Source organism: Microcaecilia unicolor, chromosome 1, assembly GCF_901765095.1.
Source record: "Microcaecilia unicolor chromosome 1, aMicUni1.1, whole genome shotgun sequence".
Classification (NCBI taxonomy): domain Eukaryota; kingdom Metazoa; phylum Chordata; class Amphibia; order Gymnophiona; family Siphonopidae; genus Microcaecilia; species Microcaecilia unicolor.
The window spans coordinates 231,969,737-231,993,308 of record NC_044031.1 but is presented as its reverse complement, the minus strand read 5'-3'; the positions used below and the strand labels follow the sequence as shown (position 1 = coordinate 231,993,308).

Here is a 23,572-nt window from a genome sequence, read left to right as displayed (position 1 = left end):
GCACTAGCACTGGATTATTCCTGCACATTTTAGCCTGGTGATGGGGCCCTAGCTAGGTGGGGTGCAAGGGGAGCAGCCGCTCCCCCAAACAGTTACCACATCCTCTGGCAATGAGTTCCAGAGCTTGGGTGAAAAAATATTTCTTCCTATTTGTTTTAAAAGTATTTCCATGTAATTTCATTGAGTGCCCCCTGATCTTGGTACTTTTTGAAAGAGTGAAAAATTGATTCGCTTTTACATGTTCTACTCCACACAGGATTTTCTAAACCTCAAGCATATCCCTCCTCAACTGTCTATTTTCCAGGCTGAAGAGGCATAACCTCTTTAGCCTTTCCTCATATGGGAGGAGTTCCATTCCCTTTATCATTTTCGCTGCTCTTCATTGAACCTTTTCTAATTCCACTATATCTTTTTGAGATACGGCAACCAAAATTGAATGCACTACTCAAGGTGAGGTCGCACCATGGAGCAATATAGAGGCATTATGATATTCCTAGTCTTATTTTGCATCCCTTTGCTAATAATATCCTATTTGCTTTTTTGGCCATCGCCGCACATTAGGCGGAAGATTTCAGCATATTGTCTACAATGACACCTAGATCTTTTTCTTGACTGCTGACTCCTAAGGTGAACCCCAGCATCAGGTAACTATGATTTGGATTATTCTTCCCAGTGTGTATCACCTCTGCCATTTGGATGCCTACTCTTCCAGTTTCCTAAGGTCTTCCTGCAATTTTTCACAATCCGTATGTGTTTTGACAACTTTAAATAGATTTAATTTTCTCTGGAGTCTCTCATGAGGAACTTTGTCAAATGTTTTCTGAAAATCTAGATACACTACATCAACTGGCTCACCTTTATGCACATGTTTATTCAGACCTTCAAAGAAATGAAGCAAATTGGTGAGGCAAGACTTCCCTTGGCTGAACCCATTCTGACACTGTCCCATTAAACCATGTTCGTCTATGTGTTCCATAATTGTATTCTGTATAATAGTTTCAACTATTTTGCCCTGGCACTGAAGTCAGGCTTACCGGTCTGTAATTTCATGGATCACCCCTGGAACCCTTTTTAAAAATCTGCATTACATTGTCCACCCTCCAATCTTCAGGTACTACGGACGATTTTAATGACAGGTTACAGATTACTAACAGCAGATCAGCAATTTCATGCTTGAGTTCTTTCAGTACCCTGGGGTGTATGCCATCCGGGCCAGGTGATTTACTACTCTTTAATTTGTCGATTTGGCTCAGTACGTCTTCTAAGCTCACTGAGATTTCTTTTAGTTCCTCAGCATCTTCACCCTTGAAAACCATTTCCGGTACAGGTAGATCTTTTACATCTTCTTCCGTAAAGCCTGAAGCAAAAAATTCATTTAATCTCGCCACTATGGACAGATAGATGGAAAATAACATCTCTTTTACATAATTCTTTACAATATTCTATTTGTTGGAAAGCATTAATAGAGCAATGAAGGTGTTTTAAATATATACTGTGCCACTACAGTATGTCAGTGGACCATATAGATATTATGTAGATGATGCTTTTTAGTCTTATTAATTGAACATTTCTTTGGAAACCAGGTTTATTTGTTGCATATCAACAGGACCTTTGTCTTTTTAACTAGGGCACTAGTTGTTTCTCCTTTGTTGTAATTAATGAGATGTTGTGGATGCCAGCAAGAACAAGTAATTATAACCCTGAAGTGATTCAAAAAGGATTAAATTATACTTTGCATGTGTTATTGAAAGAATTACGTATGTTCCCTTGGAATGAGATCATGATGGAGGTTACTTTGCTGCTTTTTAGCTGAGTGGGCTTCTAACCATTCACAGCTCTCGCTTAGAAAACTGTAAACAGAGAAATGGGTGCATGACCACAATCTAATATTTCCTGTCATTTCCTATTTACTGTCTATATACATAGAGAAATTCAGCCATGCTTAAGATGAGCATTTCTGGAGGCAGGATTGGATCTGCGTAAACATGCGTATGCAGTTATGCATACATTTGAATTACACAATGTATGGCACAGGTCCCAGATCCACACGTAAAGCAATTAATCAATTAGGCATAAAAACAATCAATGATTGGTGTTAAGCAGTGGCGTACCAATGGGGGGGTGGTGGGGGCGGTCCGCCCCGGGTGCACGCCGCTGGGGGGTGCCGCGGCGCGGGCATGCTCCGAGTTCGCTAAACTTCTTTGCTCGTTCGCTGCAGCTCCCTCTGCCCCGGAACAGGGGGGGTGCGCTGCACCTGGGGGGGGGGGGCGCATCGGCGATCCGCCCCGGGTGCCATCCAGGCCAGGAACGCCACTGGGCAGAAATTAGGCGCTATGTTACAAAATACCTGCATATGTGCGCCTAACTGCCATCAGAGCACCCTTTACAGAATACTGTCTTAGTGCAGATCATAATGGTGCCTAACTGAATGCCATTTACTGAATCTGGTCCATAGTATTTTACATGCATAGATTATACACATAGATTTGCACCATCTTATGAGGCAGAGCAAATCTCTGTGTACCCTTTGCCAAATATCAGATCCACCCCTTCCAACCAGCATGCAGTGAATGAAAGAACTGCAAGTAGAAGGCACCTTGGCAGCAGTAAGCAGCAATAGCAACAGGTTCTGGCATTCGTCCTGTCAGTGAAGATGTAGACCTTCCAGAATTGGAAGTGCAGATTTATGGGGTGGTGGGTGGAAGGAAGATTCAGAGGGTCATAAACATTCAAGACTGGGGATTGGAAAGGGGGATCACAAGGTAGTTTTAGGTAGTTTTCATGATCAGGAGAATCAAAAGGGGAGAATGCAGGGTATTGCTCATGATAGGGATGGGGAGCAAAGGTTAGAAAGGTAACTCCTTAAAGGCTAAAGTTTTAATAAGCCATTCAGTAGCCAGCTAGTTAAGGAGTTCTTTTACTAAAACTTAGTGTGCACTAAATGCTGCATGTCCTATTTTATACCTATGGGTCACATGGCACTTAGCACACATAGGGGTCCTTTTACTAGGGCTATTATAGTGGTATACAGTTAGGTATGCCAGGTTTTTGGTGGGTTTTGGAGGACTCCCCATACAATATAAGGGGGGTGAGATGTGTACCTGGGAGCTTTTATGTGAGGTCCACTGCAGTGCCTCCTAGGGTGCCCCACTGCTCTGCTCGGATATCTGTGTGGTCAGTCTATTAAGAAAACTCCCCCCTCCCCCATACATACCAATGGCTTGTTTTTGTGCATTTTTCCCTTACATGGTTTTTTTTTCTGAAAATGGTCCTAAAAGATAGACACATTGAGCACAAAAACATCTAGCAAATGGCTATTTTTGAAACAAAAAGTTGGACATTTTTCTTGTTTGAAAATGGTCTTGTTCGCTACTGGGTTTTTGGACATTTTCCCCAAAATGTCCAACATCGGATTTAGATATCACATCTAAAATGTCCCTCATAGTAGCATAGTTAATGATGGCAGATAAAGACCTGCAGGGTCCATTCAGTCTGCCCAACAGTCACATTCATTGTCATTCATGATTAAACCATTAGTCCATCAATATTACTAACATTGTACTTGCTAAATTCACCTACAGGTGTCCTCCCCTTCCCCATTGATATTTACAGAACTCACACTCATAGCATATAATATGAATGTGATACAAAATATGCAGCTTTGGACACAGACCATAGAAGTCTGCCCGGCACTAGCCTTACTTCCCTTCCATTGAAGTTGCTGTCAAAGCACCACTTCCGCCCATCATGACACATTAACAGCCAACAGGTTATCTACGGTTAGTTTTGATTTCATTTCTTTCTATTTAGAGATTCTCTCTATGTTTATCCCACACATTTAAAATGCTATCACTGTTTTGTCTCCATCACCGCCCACAGGAGGGTCATTCCATGCATCCATCACCTTCTCCATAAAAAAAGCATTTCCTGATGTTTCTCCTGCAACCTCAAGTCTTGTCTTCTAGTTCTGCCGCTTCCATGTATCTGGTACACATTTGTTTGTATATGAATACCTTTCAAATTTTTAAACATCTGTATCATAATCTCCCCTATCCTCCTTTTCCTCCAGGGTACACATATTCAGGTCTTCAAGTCTCTTCTCATTCATCTTTTGGCACAAACCCCATACTATTTTTGTTGCCTTCCTCTGAACCAATTCAAGTTGTCTTACATCCTTAGCAAGGTATGGCATCCAAAATTGAATACATTACTCCAAGTGGGGCCTCACCAATGACTTGTACAGGGGCACTAGCACTTCTTTTCTTCTGCTGGTTGTGCTTCTCTTTGTGCAGCCCTAGTAATCTTGTGGCTATGGCCACCACTTTGTCATATTGTTGTGCTGCCTTGAGATCCATAGACACTATCACCCCAGGGTCTCTCTCCTGAAACTTTACTAGGACTGAGTGCATAAATCTTTACTCAAAATATCACTAAGAGGTCAATAATCAAAGGGGGTCTTTTACTAAAGCTTACTCGAGTTATCTGCAGCAGGGCCCATTTTATTCCTATGGGCCCTGCTGCACATAATTCGAACTAAGCTTTAGTAAAAGACCCCCTAAGTGATTTAAGCAGCCAGAATTGACTCCTGGCCAGTTAAATTGCCTGTTCAGAACTAAATGCTAATTTTCAGCAGCACTAACTAATTTAGTGCCGCCAGAAATAACCAGTTAGCACCAAACTGAACCGGCTATTTTGAGGATGTTCAACGTGAACCAGGCAGGTTAACCGCATAAATAGGATTGCATAAAAGTCAGTCCTCTTTATGTGGTAACCCATAGTTGGTTATGTGCTGAATATTACACTTAGGGGTGATTTGTATATATCATGCAAAAAATAAAAAAATAAAAATCTGTGCCAAAAAAAGCACTATTCTATAAACTACGCTTAAAGTTAGGCACAGTTTATAGAATAGCACTTACGCCCAGTAATCGTGCCTAACTTTAGGCATAGCCGTTTGCACCAACTGAAATGTGGTACAAATCTTCGTGCCTTAATTAGGTGCATATCCCCATTCTTCTATGACTACCCATATATATTTTAGGAATATCGCAATTCTGCCCATGACCCTCCTATTTCCTCACTTCCTTTTTGGAACTCACACACAAAATTTAGGCACAGATCCTGCGCCTAAATTTACGCATGTAAATTTTAATTACATCTAATTAGTGCAAATAATTAGTAGTTAAGCCAGTTAGTGCTAAATTGAATAGAGAGAAGAGAACATTTCTCTGGTAAGTGAACAGTACTGTGCTCTCTTCTTTGGGAACTTAAAGACTGGGGCTTAAAGGAGGAATTGTAAGTTGTTGATAGGCAAAATTTAAAAAAAAAAAAAAAAAGCAAACTTTATCAACTATTCTCCATACTCTTTTCTCCCTAGTTTTAAAACTTGGATTTTGTACCACAGCATTAACAGACAGTCTCTAGCAGGCACAAAAGGGCCTAGTTCAATCTTAGGGGAAAAAAAGAGAGAAGCTAGCCTTATTAACTAGTTTCCGTGGAGGGGCATAATCAAACGGGGACGGCCATCTCTAAGGGCGTCCATTTCTAAGGATGTTCCGACGAAGGGGCGGAGAAACCCGTATTATCGAAACAAGATGGGCGTCCATCTTTCATTTCAATAATACGGTCGGGGACGCCCAAATCTCAACATTTAGGTCGACCTTAGAGATAGTCAACCTAAATGTTGACATGGTCGACCTTAGAGATGGTCGACCCCGGTTTTCGGCCATAATGGAAACCAAGGATGCCCATCTCAAAAATGACCAAATCCAAGGCATTTGGTCATGGGAGGAGCCAGCACTCGTACTGAACTGGTCCTCCTCACATGCCAGGACACCAACCGGGCACCCTAGGGGGCACTGCAGTGGACTTCACAAATTACTCCCAGGTGCATAGCTCCCTTACCTTGGGTGCTGAGCCCCCCCAAACCCCCCCCCCCTTAAACCTACTACCCACAACTGTACACCACTACCATAGCCCTTAGGGATGAAGGGGGGCACCTACATGTGGGTACAGTGGGTTTGTGGTGGGTTTTGGAGGGCTCCCATTTACCACCACAAGTGTAACAGGTAGGGGGGGTGGGCCTGGGTCCACCTGCCTGAAGTGCACTGCACCCACTAAAAACTGCTCCAGGGACCTGCATACTGCTGTCATGGAGCTGGGTATGACATTTGAGGCTGGCATAGAGGCTGGAAAAAAATGTTTTTTAATATTTGTTTTTTGGGTGGGAGGGGGTTAGTGACCACTGGGGGAGTAAGGGGAGGTCATCCCCGGTTCCCTCTGGTGGTGATCTAGTCAGTTCGGACACCTTTTCGAGGCTTGGTCGTGAAAAAAAAAGGGACCAAGTAAAGTCGACCAAATGCTTGTGAGGGACGCCCTTCTTTTTCCATTATTGGCCGAGGACGTCCATCTCCTAACCACGCCCCCATCCCGCCTTTGGTACACTGCTGACACACCCCCGTGATCTTTGGTCATCCTCGCGACGGAAAGCAGTTGAGAACGTAAAAAATCAGCTTTCGATTTTGCCGATTTGGGTGACCTCAGGAGAAGGACGCCCATTTCCCGATTTGTGTCAGAAGATGGACGTCCTTCCCTTTCGAAAATAAGCTAGATAGTGTACATAGTTTTAAACTGAAACTTTCTCTAGAGGTAAAAACGTTTCCCATAGTTTTAAACAAACGTTTTCTAGTGGTAGACGCTTAACAGCCAAAGAACTTAAAAAGTATAGTAGCAGGGCTCAAATTTTGGACTAAAAGACAGTTCTTTGGCTGCTGGAGAGGTAACACTGCTACTGACCTGAATTAGATCTTAATTAAGGTGTGAGGGAGTAGAATATTTGCAAAGGTTATTAAGAGCAATCTGATTACTGAGTTAGCTTTAACTTTCTACCACAGCCTATAATATTAACAGATAGCCTCTAGAAGGCACAGCAGGACCTAGTTTAGTCTTCAATCCCACCCAACCTCCCCAACTCCTGCCCACCCCTAGCACAACTTGCATCAGAAGTTTAAATAGAAAAGATTCGTACTAATTAAGAATCTGATTCAATCGTCTTAAACAGAAGGGGGGAGGGAGGGGAAGGGACAAGACAGGAGGCAAAATGATCCCACCACATGTAGTAGGATAGTTGGCATACAAAGTGGGGGACAACGGGGGGCGGAATATGGATGGAGGGTACTGTATCTGGAGAATGGATTAAAATTATTGAGTTTGTTCATGTTGGAATTACAAGTCAGGGGTGAAGTCAACATGTAGCGATGATGTAAAGAAATGGTTGTATACAGTGGTATATGTTGCATGCTCTGACTGTTTCTAATGTTTTAAAAATATTTCAAAACATTCAATAAAAATTTAAAGTAAAGAAATATATATATATTTGACAAGATGAATGATATGCTTTTCAAATGAAAAAGTGCTATCCAATATCATTCCCAGGACCTTCATTTCTAAAGCCAAAGTAAAGTTAGTCATATTAATATTCAGACTTTAATACTACGGAGATTGAAATTGAGGAGTGACAATGAAAAACTTTATCTTCTCAACATGTTTATCTGTGTTTCCTCATTCTTCACTTCTCCAGACCACATTAAACTAAGGCAAAAGAAATCCCTAAAAGGAAGTGTGAGCCAGCTTCATGGGCAGGGAGGCAGGGTGAAAAACTACAGCTCTTCCTCCTCCTTCCCTCCTCCCCACTCCAAAATTTCTGTTCCCGAACTGGGCATGAGCACAAGAGCTTTGCTTACCATACTGTTCTTGTGCGCATGTCCTGGGGAAACAACTTCCTAATGCTCAATGTTTAGAGCGTGTCTATATTTGCATCTCATTAGTGTTGAGCATTAAGGAGCTGTATTGTCATCCTGTTTAGTACAACACCGGACTTTTGAGCATCGGGGCCTCAGTGCAGGTAACAATATACATAGAAGATGATTATCAGTGCTGTTATCACTTACTTTGTCAGTAGGCAGCACTGGTAAACTTCATGGCACCAGTCCCTAATGTGTTAAACAAATTTCCCCACACTTTCTGTGACTTAAAACAGTGCAGTGGATCAGACACTTCTTACAAGCAAGTACGCTTTATTATGTACTGGGCCTAAGTGGCTCAGTAAGGCTTGTGGGTCTATACTCAACCAGCGGTGATCAGCGTTTTTAAAAATTCTGACCATGGCCAGCTAAATTATCCCCAGATATTCATGCTGGGCTATGTGCAGGCACCAACTGTCCCAGGACCCGCATAACAAAAAAAATCTGGAGATTCTTTATGATCTCTCTTCCCCTCCCCAACCACGCTAAATCGTTCTCCCCCTCCCACTCTTCTAGCATCCAGGATAGGCCTACCTGCAATCACTGGAGGTCCAGTAAGGGTGGGGGGGGGGGGGGCAAGAGCAAAGCCCACTCACTCACCCCTAGTAGCTACCTTTCCAAAATGGCTGCCTCAGCCTCTCGTGGCAGCCTCACAGTATTACAGAAATACCATGAGGCTACCGCTAGAAGTCGTGGCAGCCATTTTGGAAAGGCACCTGCTAGACATGGGGGCAAGTGGGCGTTGCTCCTGCCCCACCAGCTTCACTGGACTACCAGGGATTGCAGGTAGGCCCGGGGATGGTATCCTGCATGCTGGAGGGGTGGAAAGGGATGGGAGGTTATATGGTGATGGGGAAGGGGAGCAGGAGGAGGAAGAGAAAGGGGGTTTGAAGTCCCATGAGAGGGAGGAGGGGGGATTGGAACCATAGAGAGGGGATCATGACTGGAGCTATTGAGCTGTTCTAAATTTGCTCGCTTAGCTATTCAGGTGCCAGCACTGAATACTGCTGGCACCTGCATAACTGCTGGCTCCTCCCCATTGCCCTCCCCTGACCTGCTCACTTTTTTTATGGCCAGTCACAGTCAAATTCCGCAGAACTGCCCAGTTAACTGCCACTGAATATGAGCGTTTTTTTGGCCCTGGGCAATTTAAAGCCTCTCCTGCCCGCTTAAATCACTTTGAATATCGGGCAAATAATTTCTACATTTGTTCAGGATGGCTGGAAGGCTTCTCCCTAGATGGCATTGGTCAAAGGCAGGAGATTCAACTTAAGTCACTGTCTTTGGGCAAAATGTTCATTTTATAGTCAGGTCTCTGCTCCCACCAGAGCCGTCCCTCTGAATATAATGGACACTCTTATTGTTTTACAAGTTTCCTGCATATTTTACAACTTTCTTGATCCATCCTCCTTTTTTGGAAAGGCAGGAAGTCAGAAAGTTCACACCGAGGGCACTACTTTCCTCATACAAAGCCGCCTGACTGCTGATGATGTTAGACAGAGATTTGTACTTTTGGTGAACTACCTTAGCAGCACTGAACTATTTAGTGACAACGTTGAGGACACTGATAACACTAGTGATCATGACAACAGCATTGAGGATTCAGACAGCTATCACTACTGAATTCCTTATGATGTTACAAATGAATATTATAATACCTCTGTATCACTCCATGGTGTGACCTCATCTTGATTATTGTGTTCAGTTCTGGTCACGAAGCAACGGAAAGGAGTAGGGTTAAAAATGGTTCTTCCAGCATTGGACACTTAAAAACAAAGACACTGGTAGATTCTAAAAACGCGTCTTTCTTTTGCAAATAGCTGGGACCTGACACATGATCGTGTTTTGTGAAAAAATGATTTCCTGCGTTCATGCCAGGAAGATACTTTAACGACTTTCTTGTTTGTGTCCAGGTCTGATACTGCATGCTATTTTGGTAGTGTTCTGATATTGTATATTATTTTGGAAGAGTGTCACCACCTCCTTATCCACAGCAGACCCATGATACAGGCTTTTATGCCAAAACACTGTCCTGGGTCAGGTCCTTTTCAGAATCTACCATTGTGTTTGTGTTTAAGTGTCCAATGTTGGAAGACCCATCTTTTAACCGTACGCTTTCCGTTGCTTCATGGCTATCTTGTAGGAAGTCATCAGTTCCTCTACTTTGGTGGTTTTTGTAACTTTGGTTCAATTCTGGTCACCACATCTCAAAAGCAGAATTAGAAAAGATACAAAGAAGGGTGACCAAAATAATTAACGGGTTGGAATTCTCTTATATGAGAAAAGGCTTAAGAGACTAGCAGGCTCATTTTCAAAAGAGAAAAACATCCAAAAAGTGGCATAAGTCTGCATTTTGGGGGTTTTCTCATAAAAACATCCAAATCAGTATTTTCAAAACCTATTTTTAGACATTTTTCGCTGAAGTCTGCCAGAAGTGCGTCCAAATCTCAAAGGGGAGTGTCAGGGGCATGTTCAGGGCGGAACTTGGGCGTTCCTAAGACTTAGACATTTTTCAGCCGTAATGGAACAAAACAAAAACGTCCAGGAATAAAACTTAAATGTTTTTGAGCTAGACCTGTTTTTATTACAAACAAGGCACAAAAAGGTGCCCTAAATAACCAGATGACCACTGGAAGGAATCAGGAATGACCTCCCCTTATTCCCCCAGTGGTCACTAACCCTCTCCCACACCCCAAAAATGTGATGAAAAACATTACTTACCAACCTGTATGCCAGCCTCAGATGCTATACTCATGTCCGTTAGAACAGCATGCAGGTCCCTGGAATAGTTTAGTGTTGGGTACAGTGCACTGCAGACAGGTGGACCCAGGCTTCTACCTCCCCCCACCTGTTACACTTGTGGAGGAAACTGTGAGCCCTCCAAAACTCACCAGAAATCCACTGTACCTACATATAGGTGCCCCCTTCACCTGTAAGGGCTATGGTAGTGGGTTTTGGGGGGGCTCAGTACACAAAGTGAGGAGCAATGGTGAGATGTATACCTGGAAGCAGTTTATGAAGTCCACTGCAGTGCCCCCTAGGGTGCCCTATTGCTGTCTTGGGATGTCATGGTGACCAGTCTGCTAAAAATGTTGGGTCCTCCTACATCCCAATGGCTTGATTTTGTGCGTTTTGCAGTTGGACGTATTTTTCTCGAAAATGGACCAAAAAAACCCCATCCAAATCACAAAACATCCACAGTATTTCAAAAATAAAAGATAGACGCTTTTCTTTTTCGAAAATGACCTTCTTTCCTATTCGGATTTTGGACGTTTTTTGCAAAATGTCCAAAGTCGAACTTAGACGTCATATCAAAAATGCCCCACCACGGCTCTTCAGCTTAGAGAAAAGGGGAAGGGGGTGATAGAAGTCTATAAAATCCAGAGTAGAGTGGAAGGAGTAAACATGAATCGATATTCTTCTTGGTAAAAAAAAAATTTTTTAAGAGAGAAAGTAGAAAGGCTAGGGGACACTCAATGAAGTTACATAGCAATACTTTTAAAGCAAATAGGAGAAAATATTTTTTTCACTCAACGTATAGTTAAGCTCTGGAACCTTTTGCTGGAGAATGTGGTAAAAACAGTTAGTGTAGCTGGATTTAAAAAAAGATTTGGATAAGTTCCTGGAGGTAAAGTCCATTAACTGTTATTAAAATAAATCAATGGAAAGCTACTGATTATCCCTGGGGGTTGATATCATGAAATCTTGCTACTTCTTGGGATTTTGTCAGGTACCATGACCTGGCTTGGCTATTTTTGCAAGCAGGATAATGGTTTGACCCATTATGGCAGTTCTTATGTAGCTGTAATTTATGTAAGATGGTTTAACAGGGCCATTTAAGTTTTCTTTTCTCTCTCCTTTTCACTTCAGCTTTTTCTTTACCTTTTACTTTCTTTCTCTTGATGATGATAGTTTCAGTTAACCTAGAATTGATAGTAACCGTTGTTAGTGTTATGTTTCCTCTGAGGTAAGTTCAGAGGCACAATTGTATTTTCCTGGTTGCATTATTATTATTATTATTTATTTATGCACATTTATACCCCACTTTTTTCCACATGCATGCGGACTCAAAGTGGCTTACAATGTACCGATAAGGCGATCGCCAGACCAGTGGATATACAATTACAATTACATAAAATAGGATAGAAGGAACTGGGAAGAAGAAAAAGGGAAAGGGAGTTAGAGACTAAAAAGGTCCATGGACATGTTAGGATGGACTGTAGGTAGTATGTGGCAGTTCTGTAGTTGGCTTTCCGAGAGAGGCCAGGCTGAGGGAAATTCCAGATGCTGAGACGCTCTTCCTCTCAATTTCTTTCCAGCTGTTCTCAGACCATTTTCTCTTTGGCTGTTTCTGCTCATAGTTCTTCTCCACATACTCTGCGTAGGTTTGAATCCGATAGCTTTCCGCATACTTGCTGGTGTTGACGGCTATTTGAACTTGTTCAGGCTGGCTAAGTGACACAAACGCTGATGGATCATCAATCCAGGATACTTGAATGTTACCAAATACACTTAAAAGCTGATACAGATGCATACTATAGTTTACTGCTTTTGCGTACAGAGTTACCTAAAGTTTCTTCTGAAATGAGCTGGCGATTTCATTTTCTGAAGAACTGATGCACTGAGCACAACTGTTAATGTGTGTCAAATGAATTCATAGCACACTGTGAAATATACAATGAAATGGGTCACGTGGAGGGGCATAATCGAACGGTGTTTCGATAATACGGTTGGAGCCGGCCAATTCTCAGCATTTGGGCCGGCTTTAGAGATGGCCGGCATTGGTTTCCGGCGATAATGGAAACTAATTCCAGCGATCTCAAACCGGCTAAATCCAAGGTATTTGGTCGTGGGAGGAGCCAGCATTTGTAGTGCATTTGTCCCCCTGACATGCCAGGACACCAACCGGGCACCCTAGGGGGCACTGCAGTGGACTTCAAAAATTGGTCCCAGGTGCATAGCTCCCTTACCTTGGGTGCTGAGCCCCCCAAATCCCCCCCAAAACCCACTCTCCACAACTCTACACCACTACCATAGCCCTAAGGGGTGAAAGGGGGCACCTACATGTGGGCACAGTGGGTTTCGGGTGGGTTTTGGAGGGCTCACGTTTACCACCACAAGTATAACAGGTAGAGGAGATGGGCATGGATCCACCTGCCTGAAGTGCACTGCACCCACAAAAAACTGCTCCAGGGACCTGCATATGCTGACAGGGAGCTGGGTATGACATTTCAGGCTGGCATAGAGGCTGGCAAAAAATGTTTTTTTTTAATTTTTTGGGGTGTGGGAGGGGGTTGGTAACCACTGGGGAAGTAAGAGGAGGTGATCCCCGATTCCCTTCAGTGGTCATCTGGTCAATTGGGGCACTTTTTGAGGCTTGGTTGTAAAAATTAATGAACCAAGTGACGCCGGCGAAATGCTCGTCAGAGCCGGCCATCTTTTTTCCATTATCGGCCGAAGCCGGTCATCTCATAACCACGCCCCCATCCCACCTCCCATACCCTTCCAAAACGCCCCCTTTAACTTTGGCCGGCTCTGCGATGGAAAGCAGTTGGAGCCAGCTAAAATCGGCTTTCCATTATACCGATTTGGCCGGGTTCAGGAGATGGCTGGCCATCTCCCGATTTGTGTCGGAAGATGGCCGGCGATCTCTTTCGAAAATAAGCAGGTTTGTGCCCTGGCGTCTCTTGTATTTTGCTATTCTATTATTCTCTCTTTGGTTATCTCCTGATCCATATTTTCCAACAGCATGCATTTAGGTGCCCTTTTACTAAGGCACAGTAGGCCGAACGCGGGCCTACCTTGTGGTAAAATGGCACTACCGCGGGATGCGCTGAGGCATCCTTAGTTAGTTTGGCCATATGCGCACGCTGCTCCAGCAGTAAAAAAAGATATTTTTTTGCCACAGAAGGCGTGTCTGGGAGCGGAGAGTAGGAGTGCCTGCACTAATCGGGTAGTGCGGGCACATTACTGCATGCTACCCAATTAGCACAGGAGTAGCGCAGGAGCCCTTACCTCCTCCTAAATAGGTGGCAGTAAGGGCTTACAGCAGTAATGGTCACATGCTAATATGAAAAGTAGTGCGTGGCCATTGAAATTGGCTGGAGCGTACAGCAAACCTACACGTTAATCGGAGCTCTGGCCACTTTGTAGCATGGCTTGGTAAAAAGTGCCTTTGGTTTGCTAGCACACGTTAAAAATATTAGTGGGCACTAAATTAATTTTACATGCATTTGGCTATTGCACATTAAGGCCCCTGTTTACAAAGCCGCATTTTTTGGGATTAAACCGTTCTTCCAGTTTCGCTAGGTCCCTCCTCATGTCATTCACACCCTCCAGGGTTAAACCAAAAATGTCCACAAATCAGGAAAATGTCTGAAAATGACTTTAAAAAGAACTAAGGGTAAAAAGCACTACTGTGGGGTGCGCTCCGGCATCCTGCGGTAGTTTTCAGATTGGCGTGCGCTTCTCACACGCTAAAAAAATAACTTTTTAGCGCAGGATGTGTTTGGGTGTGGAGAGTAGGTATGCCCAGCGCTAATGGGTTAGTGCAGCTACATTGGCACGCATCAACCGATTAGCATATGATTAGCGCAGTAGCTCGTACCACCTAGAAAATAGATGGCAGTAAGTTCTCCTGCGCTAATGACCATGTGTTAATTGGGAAATTAGCACATAGCCATTAATATGGGAAATAAGAAATGCGGCCCTTTTACAGCTGCGCTGAAAGTGGCTTCAGCGGGCAGGAAACCCATGCGGGCAGCTTAGTAAAAGGGCTCTGAAATTGTTTTCTTCTACCCATATTGCTGATAATGTAAAGAAATGCTTCGGGGTCAAAGGCTGCCACAGCCTGATACCCTTACCTCACTGTTCCTATCTTCAATCTACTTCAAAATGAAATGCAAACTGCAGGGAGGAACAGCAGGTCACAGTGACTAGACACTCACATGCTGACTCTTTCCTTATTCTCTGAGCCTTGTGGTGTACAGCCTTTCAAGCCTAAGAAGAACAAGGGAAAAGGGAGATGAGAGTTGGGGAAAAAATAGCCATAAAAATGACCTCAAGAAAAGAAAGGAACAGAAAGCAGGCACAAAATGTGAAGAAGAAGACAAAATAATGGGGAGGGGGAGGGGTTAGAAGACTGATTGCATAAATGTAGAAGGAGGCAGGAGAGACTACAGGGGATTCAGCTTATGAAAATTAGCTGGCTTTGACCCTCCACTTCCTGCTTTCTGTGACTGAGACTAATGAGGCATGAAACACTGCCTACTGAACCAGCTAAAGCTAAAACTTGGCCACTGAGTGAAAGGGTGGAGACCACTGTACTAAACAGATCAGGCACATTCAGTCTTGACTTACTTGTGTTAACAGCAGGAGTATAGAGGATCATTTACAGTGTAACAAGGACTTATGATTTTAGATGTTAACTGAAACACTGATAAAAAAATACCCCCCAGGCAAAAAACTTAGGTGTTTATTGGATAAATACCAGAAAAACTCCAATTCCTAAGCACTCTCTCAGCCCTACCCTGACCTATCCTGTATCCTTCACTCGGTTTTTTGTATCTGTTCTGTGCTAGTAACAAACAGAAATAAAACAAAGCATAAAAAGGAACATAAGATGATACCTTTTTGACGGGACAAAGTAAATACATTTTTTTTTTTTAGTAGCTTTCAAAGGCCAGAATCTTCTTCAGGTCAGATCAACATGGACAAAAAGATGACAGGATGACAGCATCAGAATATATAAGTAAAGCTTAAAGGCATTCCACTGACAGTCTCAAAGAGAAAGGTAGTGGGAGGGGTGAGGAACAGAGAGACATGGATCGGTGATAAAGCAGTATAAGTATATGGTTTAAAATATGGTAGGAAACCCAGATCTGTGTTAAGTCCTGTCTTGATAATATCAAAATATTTCACCATCTCAACTTCAAAAGTCATACATTCATGGATTGTTTTAAAATTTCCTCTTAGTATTCTAACCATAAGCAGGCTTTTTTTCGAAAGAGAAGGGCGCCCATCTTTCGACATAAATCGGGAGATGGGCGTCCTTCTCCCAGGGTCGCCCAAATTGTCATAATCGAAAGCCGATTTTGGGTGTCCTCAACTGCTTTCCATCGCGGGGATGACCAAAGTTCACAGGGGCGTGTCGGAAGCGTAGCGAAGGCGGGACTGGGGCGTGCTTAACACATGGGCGTCCTCGACCGATAATGGAAAAAAGAAGGGCGTCCCTGAGGAGCACTTGGGCGACTTTACTTGATCCATTTTTTCTTACGACCAAGCCTCAAAAAGTGCCCGAACTGACCAGATGACCACCGGAGAAAATCGGGGATGACCTCCCCTTACTCCCCTAGTGGTCACCAACCCCCTCTCACCCTAAAAAAAGACTTTAAAAATATTTTTCCCAACCTCTATGCCAGCCTCAAATGTCATACCCAGCTCCATGACAGGTCCCTGGAGCAGTTTTAGTGGGTGCTGTGCACTTCATGCAGGTGGACCCAGGCCCATAACCCCCCCCCCCCCCCACCACCACCACCTGTTACACTTGTGGTGCTAAATGTGAGCCCTTCAAAACCCACCACAAACCCACTGTACCCACATGTAGGTGCCCCCCCTTCACCCCTTAGGGCTATGGTAGTGGTGTACAGTTGTGGGGAGTGGGTTTTGGGGGGATTTGGGGGGCTCAGCACACAAGGTAAGGGAGCTATGCACCTGGGAGCAATTTATGAAGTCCACTGCAGTGCCCCCTATGTTGCCCGGTTGGTGTCCTGGCATGCGAGGGGGACCATTGCACTACAAATGCTGGCTCTTCCCATGACCAAATGGCTTGCTTTTGGTTGTTTCTGAGATGGGTGTCCTCAGTTTCCATTATCACCAAAAATCGGGGACGACCATCTCTAAGGACGACCATCTCTAAGGTCAACCTAAATTTCCAGATTTGGGCATCCCCGACCATATTATCGAAATGAAAGATGGGCGTCCATCTTGTTTCAATAATACGGGTTTCCCCGCCCCTTCACGGGGATGTCCTGCGAGGACGTCCTCAGAAAAACTTGGGCGCCCCTTTCAATTATGCTCCTCCACATCTAGTAGATTCATAATGTGCAGGTTTAGGGCTAGGAAGGACAACACGTGGTCATTAATGGAGCGAAGAACTCTTTCAGGAGAGTAGGGGATAGTAAGACATGCAAGGTAATTTGGAAGGCCTATTCTGAGGACCTTAAATGTTAGAAGTGCTATCTTGTAAGTAATACGTTTTTCAAAGGGCATCCAGTGATAAAGTTCTAGCAGTGGAGCAGTATGGTCTGAATGGCGAGCGTGACAGAGCATTTTAATAGCAACATTTTGGAGGGATTGTAACTTTTTTAGAGAGGAGTGGGCAGGCCTGCATAGATGACATTACAGTAATCCAAGCAGGAGGTAAAGAGTGAAAGGATAAGGGCACGAAAATGGTTGCAGTCAAAAAGATGGCCTACCATAAGCAATTGTTGGAACAGAAAAAAAAGGAAATCGTGGACAGGTGAGAAATGTGAGGGAGGAGTTCGAAATAATCCCAAGAGAACGGAAACTGGTAACTGGGGTGACCTGCGCGCCAAAAACAGTAATAGGGACAGCAGGGGGCATATGGGAACCAGAAAACCAATAGGCGACTGTTCTGGCTACATTGAGCACTAGCCGATAATCTGTTAACCATTTTGCGACTGAATCTAAACAGATCTGGAGAGGATTGAGTGATGGGACAGAAGATGGATAGACAGGGAAAATCAAAAGAATATTATCCTCAAAGAAGTAGGCCAAAATTTCCAAGGACTGAATGCGGGTAGCAAGGGGACTAATGAACAGGGTGAATAGGAGTGGGGAAAGTATCGACCCCTGAGGAGCCCCACATTGGAGGACCCTATCAGTTGAGGAGGACAAGGCGATGGAGATATTAAAAGAAAGATTACATAGGAATGAAGTAAACCAAGAAGTAACTGCACCAGAAATACCTAGTGAGGTGGGAAAGGATAAGAGAATGGTTAACATGGTCCAACGCCGCAGACAGATCCAGGAAAACCGCTAAGACAATCTTGTGCTGGTCAAGATAAGAGTGGATTTCACTGAGCAGAGCTGTCGTCCACTGCAGTGGAAGTAGAGATGGGGCGTAAAACTAGGACTCACTTGGTCTGTTCAGAGGACTTGGAGCCAACTGGAAACATTTCATATGTGCAGTCTGTAAAATGAGAAAAACACCAATTAGATTAACTTTTGAAAAGCATTTTTAGAAATTATTTGATATCCCATATATATATTGGGTTGGTGATCTCAGCTCTAGTTCACAGTGGACAGGTGTACACCTCAAAATTTAGCACTGACAGCTCAAACACTTTTTTGAAGATAAAGACACTGGATATGATGAGATAGTCATGCTTTATATCTGGTTATAGTTCAAAGACTGTATTGGTTTCATTGATGATTTGTGTAGATTTTAGATAAAGGTTTAGAAGCACTAGTAGTATCCTAACCAAATCATCAGGATTTGTTTTTATGTCTAAAAGGTTGTGGGATTCATGGTGTAGTGCCATCCTAGTTTGAATCTTTTGTATCCGGTACAACCCATCGGGTGTTCATATAGCAGCATATGTCTGGGATCAGAACACATCAAATGTGGGGTTCCATAGGGTTCAGCAACTTCCTCATCTTTATTTAGTATTTACTTACAAACATTTAGTTTTATTTAGCTCACACCTTTTCAGTAGTAGCTCAAGGTGAGTTACATTCAGGTTCACTAGGTTTTTCCCAGTCCCTGGAGGGTTCACAGTCTAAGGAGCCGTTTTAAAAACTGCAGCAAAACATGACTTTAGCATGCCCTTACATGGGTCTTTCCTATGTTCTAAGGTCTCTTTTTGCCATGGCTGATTTTCCATTTTCCATATTAATGGCCATGGGCTAATGTTGCCATTAGCACATGGCCATTACCATGTGGGCCCTTACCACCACCCATTTTGTAGGCAGTATGGGCTCAAGTACTAAGGATGCACTAATCAGTTAGCATGCGGCAATGTGGCTGCGCTAACAGATCACAGACACACCCCCTGTGGGGAAAAAGTATATTATGGTTTTTAACGCACACGTCATAAGTACCATGGGACACCTCAGCACACCCCATTGTACGCTATCTTAAGCTGCGGTTACTATTATTGCTATCTCTTTAAGGGGTCCGTTACTTAGCTGCAGTAACAAATAGTCTTAGTGCACCCTTATTCAGGTCTCTCCCACACATTAAGACCATTTTTACTGCCATAAAAACCCCAATTTTCTATTAATTTCATTAATGTCCCTGCATTAATGTTGCCATTAGCATGCAGCCATTTTAAAAAATACCACAAGAGCACTTACTGCCACCTATTTTGAGGGCAGTAAGGTCTCTCGCATTATTCGTGTACTAATCAGTTAGCACATGGTAATGAGGATGTGCTAACTGGCTAGCCCAGGAACGCCCACTCTCCACCCCTCAAAACCAAAAGGAACCTCACTGTGGAGAGGTAAATAGTTCAAGTGTCAAACCAACAAAACCAGTCCCTAATAAAAAAAAAATTTAGAGCTTTAGGACTAAAAGATTAATACTGTTATATCAAAAAGCATTTTTTATAAAATGTATTTGTAAGGTAAAGGAGAATTCAGCATAGGCTGCACCTGCAGCAGAGCTAAGGGGTCCTTTTACTAAGCCACAGCAAAACGTGGCCTGCAATAGTGTGGGTTAGTGTTTTTGGCATGCGCCGGGCCAGTTTTTACCGCATCTGGGAAAAAGGGCTATTTTCAATGGGTCAGAAAAAGGGCCTGCGGTACAACTGAAAACAGTGCGTGCCTTTTTACAGCCTGAGCCCTTAACACTACTCATTGATCTAGTGGTAAGGGCTCATGTGCTACACGCACAGTGACCGGTCGATGTGCACCAACTGCTGATTAGCACCGGAAACGCCACATGTGGTAGGAAATTAAATAATAATTTGTCCTGGTGGTATGGGTGCGTGCCAAATCCAAAATTACTGCCAGGGGGTGTGCTAGCCTGGTGGTAGTCTCATTTTGGCATGTACAGCCTACCATGCTTTTGTAAAAGGGCCCCTAAGTTATCAACCATGCCATGACATGGCTCACACGATCACTTTATACATCATGTGTCTCCCTGAGAGTCTAACCAATTTTTTGTTTTTTTTATGAGGCCTTTGTATAGACATAACTTATATTAGTGCTAAAGTGTCTATATTCTCAGTCATCATGAAAGTAATCCCTGCTGTAAAACAATGCATAGTCTCTTGAAAGCACCACAATCATATAATAACTTTATTGGAAGGTATAGCAAGAGCCACTTATCTTAATCTCCGCTATACACTTGCGCCCAACAGAGATCCCTGTTTCGGAAACTCCTTCTTCAGGCACATGGCTGCTAAAAGGATGAAATTTCACGACTGAAAGCCAGGTTTCTTCTCCACAACTGCAGCCAAAAACAAAAAAATTGGTTCAGTTCTCAGGGAGACACATGATGTATAGAGCGGTCATGTGAGCCGCATCACGGTGTGGTTCATGGATAACTTAGCTCTGCTGTGGATGCAGCCTATACTGAATTCTCACTTACTGTACAAATAAGTTGTATATAAAAATATTTTTATATAACATTATTAAACATTTAGTGCTAAAACTCTAAAAAAAAATATATATATATATATTAGGGATCAGTTTTGTTGGTTTGACTGTCTCCACCCCTGACACACTCCCTCAAAAAATACAAAAACATAGTTAGCACATGCACATCTCAAAACTAATGGAACGCATTGGTTCATCCTGTATTAGGTTTTTGAGCTTTGTTAGGTACATATTAGCACCTAACAGTTAGGCTAACACAGCTTAATAAATGGATCCATAAAAGAACATGTGCAATAATATATCCCAGGTAGACCAATACATCCTGAACAGGATATATTAATAATGGTACTGAGATCAAAGTATGGGGAGACCTCAAAAAGATCTCTTCCCTGTTACGCTCCTGAGAGCTACAATTTGCTTTCTGAAGAGTTAAGGTGCAATCAGGATTGTCTTAATTTTAATTTAGAAGATATCTGAAAGCTTGGTCATTTAATTCAATTTTAGGTTAGTGTGTTTCAATATGATCTCTTATTAGGGTTGAAAGATGATTATCATCTGGAGTAATTGAATTTTACATTCATAAAATGCAGTTATAAAATGGAAATTAGGTATGTACTAATAATGGTTATGGGTGATTGATCTTCTCCTCAGTAATAATTTTTGATATCCCACTATCTGGATACATTTACACAGCATGCTGCATTAAAAAATAATTCTGATCCCTCCCAATAGGGCTTCTAACCACCCTAAGAGAAAGAGAATGGGACTTGAAATGTTGCCTTTCTGTGGTTTTTGCAACTACATTCAAAGTAGTTTACATATTAAGTGCAGGTACTTATTTGTGCTTGGGGCAATGGAGGGTTGGGTGATTTGCCTAGGGTCACAGGGAGATGTGGTGGAAGGTGAACCCAGTTCCCCATGATCAATGTCTGCTGCACTAACCACTAGGCTACTCTTCCATACAACCCCCCCCCCCCCCCCCACCACCCCATCAACCCAAGTTTGGGTAGAGAGGCAGAAAATGGACAAAAAATCCAGAATGATGGGGATTACCCCAGAGGTTTCCAGGGGCCACTATTGACCCCCAGACCTTGCATTGAGGAACACTGCTTTAATGTAACCTAGAAAGTAGCTCCCTCCCCTGGTACAAATGTTTTATTCCTTTAAGTGAATGTTATACTTGTAAAGGATGCAGAATAAATAACACTGGAAATCAAGTTTATTTCACTTAACCAGAGAACAAATGCAGCATGGGCATCCCATGTTGTCTTGTTAATGTGCCTTAGTTCTGTTGGAAAGGACCCTTGCTAAGAAGGACATTTAGGGGGAAATGGGACTTGATATACCACCTTTCTGAGGTTTTTGCAACTACATTCTATTTATTTATAGCTTTTATACCCCGCTTTTTCCCGCTTGATAGCAGGCTCAGTGCGGCTTACAGGCTATGGTACAAAGTATCACAGAGATAACACAAAGTATGGTACAAGGTATGGTACAAAGTATCAACGCGGTTTACATATATTCAGTTACTTATTTTGTACCAGGGACAATGGAGGGTTAAGTGACTTGCCCACAGTCACAAGGAGCTGCAGTGGGAATCGAACCCATTTCCCCAGGATCCGAACCCATTTCCCCAGGATCAAAGTCCACTGCACTAACCACTAGGCTACCCCTCCACTAGGGACCTGTTTATTAAGTTTCATTAAACAGTTACATGAGCATGGTAACTGTTCTTGTGTAGGTGAGACAGTTAGCATGTGCTAATTTATATGCTAACCCCCCTCCTCCTCCCCCTATAAGGATCCTGATATCCTCTCACCCCTACTCTCCGCTGTCACTTGGAGGAGTGGCAAAAGTGAACTCTGGATGCTGATGCCTCATCGCCAGTCCTGTTAGCAGTAATCTCATAGTACTGCTCTTGGGTGTCAAGCTGCCAAATAAGAAGTGCACTATCTGCTGCCGTGAGCATCAATTCATGATAGAATATATGCATTAACTGTATACACATCCCATGTACATACTCTGCCCATAACCCTCCCAGATCCTGCCCAATAACATGGCATGCAGTTAGCGCATGAATTAAATTGAATAGTCCGTAAACTGCGGTGGTAATTGATTTTCATATATATTTCAAAACCCACTGCTCAAATGTCTTCTCAATCAAAAAGATAATTATGGCATGCCACTGTATAAATGTGATTTCAAATAAAATACCTCAGCGGCAACTTGTTTCACACAGGAACATAGTCCTGTGACTCACCAGCTTCATCATCATTCTTTATAATTTTTTGAGAACAAATCTTTTTATATGAACAAACTATATGGATATTTTAAATATTTACACTTAAATTATTTTATGCTTAGCTTATAATGCTGTTCCAAAAGTCCTGACAGAAGGACCCGCAACCAACATGAATCATGTTTCGCCTACAGCTGCTTCTGGGTTTGGTCAGAGGGCCTAAATCTAGTAAGACTGAAAGTCAGAAGGCCATACCCTGACATAGCCGTGGCAAAACATGACTCATGTTGACTCTTTAGGGTTGTTCTAAGGTTCCCAACTAGATCCAGATTCACTCGACAGGATTGATCTAGCCCTGGGTTTGCCCCATTTTATGGAAGGACTTGCAGTTTTGTTTTTCATAAGGAATGCAATGAGGAAATCAGAACTACAACTCCCTGAATGTAATTGGGTAAACCTAGAACCAAATCAACCCTGTTGGGCGAATGTGAATCCAGTTGGCAACCCAGGAGTTCTCCCAGTATATTGATGAAGGTAGTTGTGCAGATAATACTCACTATCGTGTGCTAATGTCACGGCCAAGAAGGCAGAAAACACTCAGATATGCATCTGTTGATATAGGTAACTGCACTGTGTTATCTGCCATGTTAGCAGTTAGCCTGCAGTAATGAATTTCACATTAATTGCAGAGTGGAGTCCCCACCCAAACTCTGGCCATCCCACACTCTTAACAGGAACTTCCCTCTAAAGGAGGTAGTTATTAATGTGGGCTACTGTTAAAACATGTTATTTTACTGTTAACCCCAGTTTTGAGTAGCTAAGGGGCCCTTTTACTAAAGTTAAGCGTGCGCTAATGGACATTAGCATGCACTAAGTGCCACGTGGCCCAGAGGTATAAATCAGGAAG

The 23,572-nt window shown here is 43.0% G+C and overlaps 1 protein-coding gene across 1 annotated transcript in view; it reads left to right on the top strand.

Annotated features, from left to right (window-relative positions):
• MOCOS (molybdenum cofactor sulfurase) overlaps positions 1-23,572 on the top strand; it is a 482,379-nt gene that overhangs the window by 335,130 nt on the left and 123,677 nt on the right. The gene's annotated exons all lie outside the window — the stretch shown is intronic.